The sequence below is a fragment of the Limulus polyphemus genome, unplaced genomic scaffold, assembly GCF_000517525.1.
Source record: "Limulus polyphemus unplaced genomic scaffold, Limulus_polyphemus-2.1.2 Scaffold1752, whole genome shotgun sequence".
NCBI classification, from domain to species: domain Eukaryota; kingdom Metazoa; phylum Arthropoda; class Merostomata; order Xiphosura; family Limulidae; genus Limulus; species Limulus polyphemus.
In genome coordinates this window covers 225217-233726 of record NW_013667362.1, presented here as the reverse complement: position 1 = coordinate 233726, position 8510 = coordinate 225217, and the positions used below count along the sequence as shown (strand labels likewise).

At 34.9% G+C, this 8510-nt stretch overlaps 1 protein-coding gene across 1 annotated transcript in view; it reads left to right on the top strand.

The window, feature by feature from the left end:
* The first annotated feature begins 524 nt into the window (after positions 1-524).
* The window catches only part of LOC106464826 (protein jagged-1-like), an 80089-nt gene continuing 72103 nt past the window's right edge, over positions 525-8510 (top strand). Inside the window, exon 1 of the mRNA XM_022392626.1 lies at positions 525-568. The gene's annotated coding sequence lies outside the window, so the exon portion shown is untranslated. The remainder of the gene's footprint in view (positions 569-8510) is intronic.

Genomic DNA, 8510 nt, shown 5'->3' with positions numbered 1-8510 from the left:
ATTAGATCTCCTAACCTTCGGTAAGGTTACTTTTCTGGTATGGTAGCAAATTTTGCTTGTTCGTGTATTTTCTTGACAAATAAGTTTATTTTTGGTAAAGTCACAGAATATATAAATCAAAGAATCCGTGAGCGATAGCAAAAGAGAATACGTTATAATATGTCAACCACACTACATCTGTTCAAGCAGAAAAGTTGGTTATGTTTTCACCTAATTAGTCTCCTTATGTTTTACACTAATGTCGATATAGTTATATCTGTATAATAAATATATAGCCCATTTGTGTAGCTTTGTACTTAACAGAAAACAAACCACGATTAAATGTATTTATAATAGTATCCTGTGTTTCCTTCTTTTAAAATTTTTCACATTCGTAACACAAATTAACCTTTGAATTTCCAAGTTTATTTGTAAAATAAGCTTTAATGAATCCATTTTTATTTACGAAGTTTTTTTAAAGTGAGTTATAATAAAATAATTACTTATTTCTGTTGTTTTTTGTTTTTTTTTCAGAAATCATTCACGTTAATATTTGAAGCATTAGACCACAATAATCATACCAAGCCTTGTAAGTATTTCAGTTCTAGAGGAAACTAAATTTTCAGTGTCATATATATGCTTGACTTAAATGGTTTATTGTTTCATACTTCTATATTATGTCGATTTGAGTTAATTGGAATTTTAGAAAATGTTTATCTTCCTCTGTTAACGATCAAAGTTATTGATTATGATTTTCCATATATTATTTTGTTTAAAGAACTTTTTTGGTCATTTTCTCTCCTTTATACTATTTTGAATGGGAGTTTGAGCCAATAAAACTATAGCATTTGTGGTTCTTTTGTTGTTTTTTCTCCTACACACTGGTGTCAACTGTAAAACTGTTAATAAAACCTATGCCATGGGTAAACGAGTGTTGCAGGTTTGAGTACTAAATATATGTTTAGAGGTGTGGATTTGGTTGTTAAATAACAAATACAGGTAGGTTCCAACCACAACAACATGAGAAACAAGGTTGTGACTGATCAGTGAAAAGGAAATCAACTAAAAGTACGTGTGGTCTAATGTGGACTCAAGGTCACCTTATGCACATATATTACACAAATATTACCAGTACCTCACTTGCCAATCTGCACCATTGTAATGTAACCTGCCATGCGGTTTTTGTCACACGTACTTCATTTTCTAACTATATGATATTATTGGTATCAAACTTACTGTTCCATAACCTTAATCTATCAAAATTTCTAAACTGATTGTCTTAAGAATTCCATTCTTAACCGCTTTACATCAGCCAGAGTTGAAGTCTTTTGCAGTTGTGTCTTGTCTTGTTTTTGTTTAGATTTAGTATTTGTTATGTGTTATTTATATTCTGTTCGTGTTAGGTTTGCGAAACAAAAACAATTTGTTATTTCTATAGGATATCCGGCAGCTGTGTTAGGTTTTTACTCCATACAATTCTGTACAATATTGTCCAGTTTTACGAAAGATCTTCAAGTTTTCCTTGTATCAGTACATTGCTTGCGAGCTACATGTTTTAATGAACGTTTAAATATTGTTTTACAGCTTTTCAACTAACGATTTATGGTTCTGATTTCACACCGTGCCAATTCGTAAAGAAGCTTTATAGTTTAATAAGCTAGTTTCTTTAAAAATGTGTTGTGAACACATGATTATATAATTTATAACTAATAATGAGAAGACTGTTGGGAAAAAAAGATATTGTTCAATGAACTTAAATTTTCAAAAAGAATAAGTTTCTAAAATTGACAAAAGTTGAAAATAGTAACTGTTAAAATGGCACAGATTTTCAGCAGCTAAGAAAACAAATAAACTTCAGTACTTTAAATACTTTATCGATAAATAAAAGTAACAAAACACTACTTAACATACAGCAGGTTGCCGTGCACGCTTTTAAGTAGCCTACTTTATAATGAATATACCTGATGTATATAACAAAAAAAATCTAGTGACTTTAGCGTCTGCCTGGAGGGGCTTAATCTGTTAGGGAGTGTTTCTTCGGGTGTCTGACGTAGTTAGCCCTCCTGTTCTTATCCACTTTATTCATCTCCAAGCGCATCTCTTTATCAGGCATGGCGAACACCATAAATTCCATTGGCTTCCCTGTAATTGTAAACTCTCTGGGTTGATTGCACCGTTAAACTTGAAGCTCTGCGGGAACTCTCGTAAATTATCTTCGAAAGATGCCACAACTTGTCAGAGCCACTGGATTTTTGCGGAATAGTTAAAGGCTGCTGGAGAAGAGATCCTAGCTGGAAGGGAGTTTTATTTACTTGTCAGATGGCTACTAGTTCTGTGCAAGTGAAACGATGTAAGGTTTTTCCAGTGGAATATTTACGGCCTTTCCAAGTTTAAAATCTCTAACATATAAAGGTAACATAACATGTAAGCGTGAATGAATCTGAGCTAAGAGGCTACAGTATTTTTAGCGTTCTTCACTATTCACTGGGGAACAACGGAGATGAAACAACATAACTAGTTGTTTATTTTTTAGTATATCTTAAATTGAAAAATTAAATAATAAATCGGTAATAAGATAAAATCAACTTCCATTATCTATATTTAGAAAACTTTTAAAAAATATCACAAATAAAGAAAATATATTATATCTTTCCGTAAATGGCCAGGTGGTTAGGGTGCTCGACTTGCAATCTGTGGGTAGCGGGTTCGAATCCCCGTCACACCAAACATGCTCGCCCTTTCAGTCGTGGGGGCGTTATAATGTGACGGTCAGTTCGTTGGTAAAAGAGTAGCCCAAGAGTTGGCGGTGGGTGGTGATGACTAGCTGCCTTCCCTCTAGTCTTACACTACTAAATTAGGGACGGCTTAGCGCAGATAGCCCTCGTGTAGCTTTGAGCGAAATGCATAACAAACAAACAAACATAGTTACGATTTACATTTGTCAAAGTTGTTTAATAATAAATAAAGTGCTTTAAAATGTTATTTACAACTGTAACTTTTTATGTACTTTCACTAACTCCATAATAGTTTTAACCGTTCTCTACCACTGTCAAGAGAGATACATATTATAAATATGGTCTTTTACATGTCTATTTACACAGTTTGCGTTTGGAAACTGAGACCGATGTTGACCAAACTTGTTATATGTAAAGATAAAGCATCTGATGTAAAAGATTTCATTCTACATTTCTGTTGAATGTTTAGAAGTAATCATTCAGAAACAAGTGAGAGTGGGACTCTGTAAGTACAATGATTACACGTATATTTAACGTTCTCCACGATTCATTGGTTTAGTGTTAAGGACACTTCTTCAGGCACACATTGAAACTACCAGACATTTTTATACTTACCTTAACCAGGTATACTTATTACAAGCTAGGATACGTAAAAGTTTATACAGCAACATAGGAAAAATAGAAGGTTTTTTTTAAAAAAATATAGTCTAAATTTCATCAGTAATTAAGCTAATTTTTCCTTTTAAATTCACCGCATATATTTTGTGTAACGTAGGTGAAAAATATTATATGAAATTATCATGCTTGAGAAATGTTGAATTGGTTAGGATTTGGCCACATTAGCACTTTTGTTAGTGAAGATCGCCATAACAAGATAAAAGTTAAGGTTCTCTCGAACAATTAGAATCCAATTGTGCTTGCATTTTTCAGGTCAACAATGTTATGTGAAACAGGGTTCCTGTAAATTTCTATGGGAATATTTTACAAAGCTCAGTTCGTTCTGGAACAGTGGACGAACACAACTCTGTAACGAAGAATGCTAATACCATACATAACTGAAACAGAGATTATTCGCTTTTGTTCTTGAACTATTTTAAGTGCGCACTTTTCTAGAGAAGTGCGCACTTAAAGAATGAACTAACGCTTGTTTATACCTACTAGAGAAGTGCGCACTTAAAGAATGAACTAACGCTTGTTCATACCTACTAGCAGGTATAAACAAGCGTTAGTTCATTCTTTACTCCTAAACCTCGAAAGCGAAAGTCAAAACTACATTTCCATTTGTTTTTTTCAGGAATTTTCCGTTTTTGTTTAGTACACACGACGTTTTTACATCTTATATCCTGTTGCAAAGATACCAAAATAAAGTAGTAGTAGGATCTAGATGGGAAATAAAAAAAAAGAGAAGGAAAACGAGTAAAAAAAGTTTGAGATCAAGAGGATTTGGAATGTTCCAAAGAAGAAACAGGTGATAAATGGAAATTGGCGATCAAATAGCAAGCTAAGTTTTTGTTTCACAGAAATATTGTACGAACGAAAGTTTGTTCACCTCGAGTTCTCTGTGATTGTTCTCAAACTTCACACTGTTATAAGCCCAGATATGGTGTAGGAACGACGCTCAAAGAGAATAAAAAGTTGAAATATTAATCATACCTCTCTGAGTTTTTCAAGCACATTCCGGCTATTTTTGGAAGGTCGAGCGGTACCCATCCAGCTGTCATAAAGATCTGTAAGTCGTTGGTGTGGAGAAATCAATATGTAAAATGTGCGCCTGCGCTCCAATAAATACTAGCTACGAGCCTTCGTACTTTACTATGTGTGGCATTTGTGTGCAAGGCATGTGTGATATGCATATTTATACACATTTACAGAGTAAGCGTTTATTTATATTCTTTAATTTAGATGCTATTTTAACTAATTTTTTGGCCATATGATAAAAAAAATGGATGTTAAACACGTGTAGTCCTTGACATTCACCTGATTATACTCTCCGTCTGCTACATCTGTTTACCAGATGGCGATGACGTTACATAGCATAAGTTGTTGTATGGGATGATAAATACTATCCTTTAATATACCCCCCAAGTATAATCAAATATATATCCGTATATTCTCAAACATTCTGTTGAATAGAAAATTACAGTAATTCATTAAAATACCAGTTTTTTTTACTACTTTCTAACACAATATTATTATTTCCCAGAGCAGTGCTTGCTTTGAATGGCAAGTAAAGTTTTACAAAGTGTTTTATCAGTTTTGAAAAACTTGCAAGATATCATGAAATTTTCCTCGAAAACAAATCTTGAGGTATGAAAGTTCTATCATCTCAATTTTGTAGTCCTGAAATAATTTTTGCATAAAGCAAATATTTGAAATATAAATTTCATTTCCTTTCAAATATAAACAGTTTAAACATACATATATCAAAACTTTTTTTGACAAAACTCAAAATGGTTGTTTAGGCTTTTCTTAACAAAAAAAAAAGTAATCAAAAACATACCAAGAGTAATTATTAAGTTGAGTTGTACCCACATATGTTTTTGTTTAAATCTTTCCAAACAAACTGTGTTAATTAATCGAACGTTCTAAACAACCATAAGAATGTTACTAAACGTCTTTCCGTCACCAACCGTCGAGCAATGTTTATCCTAGAATTAAGGGCGAACTGAGAGAAGTTATATAGTGTTACGAATGTTGTGGGATTCGATTACTAAACATTTCCGAAAAGTTTATAATTTTAGTGTTTTTGTATGCAAAATGTTTGGTGAGTAATTTATTTTAAAATCCCCCACCCTCCATAACTGAAAATCTTATTATATCCGTCCGTGACTGAGCAAGATGACTCTTAGTAGTGACGCCAATTACAGATGCGGTGACATTTTGAATCACGTAATACGCGAAATCTTAGGAAAGCTGTGACAGTCATATGAAGAATTTTGTATGTTTCGGATATTCGCTCAAATCTACACAAGGGACATACGAATTAACCGTCCCTAATCTTGAACTAAATAAAATAGAAGGAAGACAGATAGCCCATAGCAACCACCGTCAACTCTTGACCACTCTAATCAAATAGTGGGATTTGACCGCCACTCTTACAACGCATCCACTAGAGTGGCCAAGAGTTGGCGGTTGGTGCTATCGATTATATGCCTCCCTTCTATTCTATCAGTTTAATGTTGGTGCGGAGTGTGATTTTGCGGCTAAGAGACGCAAAACGTGGACCTTCAAGTTCACAGTCCAGCACTATAACCTCTTAGCCACGCCCTGCCTCCTTTAAGGAAATTGTCCAATGATAACCTCCTAAACACGACATGAATGTGCAAGTCTTTAATTGAATGAAGTTTTTCTTTTAATACTTATTATAATCATATATATGACTTTATTAAGACTAAGTAAACACTAATGTACTTCCCCTTTATTAAATTCAATCATAAACAAATATGTATAGTTATCAATTTAATTTATATTTATTGATTTAAATAATAATTACTATAATATAATTGTTCGTGTTCATCGTTCGTTCACACGTCACCATATATTGTTCATACTTATATTTGTACAAATGGAAATCGTGGCTACGATTACTTCTTGGTATTGTTGTGGAACTGTTTGTACTGTCAGTGCTTCTTGTGCGGTTAAAGTCGTGGCTATGTTTACTTTCTTGTTGTTTTGAAATTGTATTACCAGTACTCCATGTGCAGTTAAAGTTGTGGCTATGATTACTTCTTGGTATTGTTGTGGAACTGTTTGTACTGTCAGTGCGATTAAAGTCGTGGCTATGTTTACTTTCTTGTTGTTTTGAAATTGTATTACCAGTACTCCATGTGCAGTTAAAGTTGTGGCTATGATTACTTCTTGGTATTGTTGTGGAACTGTTTGTACTGTCAGTGCTTCATGTGGGATTAAAGTCGTGGTTTCATTTTGGGTTGTGTGGAATTGTTTGTATTATCAGTGCTCCACGTGGAGTTAATATTGTGGTTATATATACACTGAGTGGTCACAAGTAAATAGACACCTAATTTTTCGCCATTTAACTGATTTATGCTAACTAATTTGTTTTCACAGAGCGCTATACAAATGAAAATGGTCCGCACACTAATTATCTTGTGCTACAACATGCCTAGAGCTCAAGGTTCTCTCGAATTGTCAGATTTTGTTAGAGGAAGGATAGTTGGTCAAACAGATGGTGGAATAAGTCAGCGGCAAATTTCGCAGAATTTGGGAATCCCGCTTTCGACAGTCAACAGAATCATCGTGCAGTTCAGGAAACACGGCAAGGAAACGACTGAGCAACGTCCGGGTCGTCCTGGTCCATCGGAGAGGATAAAAAGGGCTGTCAAGAGGAGCATCGACATGGATCCCAGATTAACGACTGCAGAAGTGGCCAAAGTTGGACAAAGAGGGCTGTCAGAGGAGCATCGAAATGGATCCCAGATTAACGCGTCAGAAGTGGCCAAAGCTGGTGGGATGAGCCCGAAATCTGTTCAACAGATTCTCCACAAACCCACTTCTTTCGTCTGACTATGTTGGCAGGTCTTAATAAGGGCTTCCGTCTAGCTGCTCTGCAACGATAACCCAACAAGTGATATGATGACCAAGCCTCTGGACTTTTGGAAGACCGTATTGTTCTCAGACGAATCAAGATTCGCTCAATTTTCGAACAGTGGAAGGATATGGGTCTGGAGAATGCCTCACCAAGAGTTTTGGCTCAACAGATTGCAGCCAACTGTGAAGCATGGTGGTTTCAGCGTGATGGTTTGGGGAGCTGTTTGGGTTGGTGGGAGAACGAGCTTAGTGGAGTGCGTTGGCAACATAAATTTTGCGAAATACGTCGAAATATTGGAGGAAGGACTCTTGCCACTTTATTCCTCGGGTTTCGTGGACAAGAACACAACGTTGTTCCAGGAAGATGGAACACCGTGTCACACTGCTAGAAACACCCAAAAGTGGCAGGAAGAAAATGGTGTCCAGAAGTTGCCCTGGCCGAGCCAATCTCCTGCATGCACCCCATCGAAAACCTCTGGGCCATACTCGACCGGCAAGTCAAGAAACAACCAAAAAAACCAACTTCAAAGAGCGATCTACTCCAAGTTTTGAAGCAAGAGTGGGCGAAAATCCCACAATCTAAAATTGACGAGATGATTCTCACGATGCCCCAAAGGATCAAAGAACTCCACGAAGCGAAAGGAAGATCTACTAGATATTAATTAAATTATAAATATATCAATTCATGTGAATATGACTGAAAAATTTCATTTTTTCTGAAAAGGTGGTGTCTATTTACTTGTGACCACGCTGTGTACAAGGATTAATCAGTCTAGTAAGGTTAATAGGAGCACCTTCTTATGTACTTAGTCTATATATGTTCATTACATCGACACCCACTATGTATAATTGTATAATATACTAGGATTAATCAGTCCAGTAAGGTCAATGGGAGCACCTTCTTATGTACTTAGTCTATATATGTTCATTACATCGACACCCACTATGTATAATTGTATAACATACTAAGATTAATCAGTCTAGTAAGGTCAGTGGTGAAGAATAAACAGCAGTAATTGTTAAGTACTTCTGAACATAGGTAACTAGCAAGTATACACACTAAAACGTGCAGATATCCAAGCACACATAAGAATATACCTATATAAATATAAATGGTATACATATAAGTACATGTAAAACCTAGAAAGCAAAGTAAAATTAAGCCTAGTTAATCAAATAAAATGAGTGTCTAAAGAAGTTAGGTTTAAGTAATTGATATATATATATATATATATATATATATATATA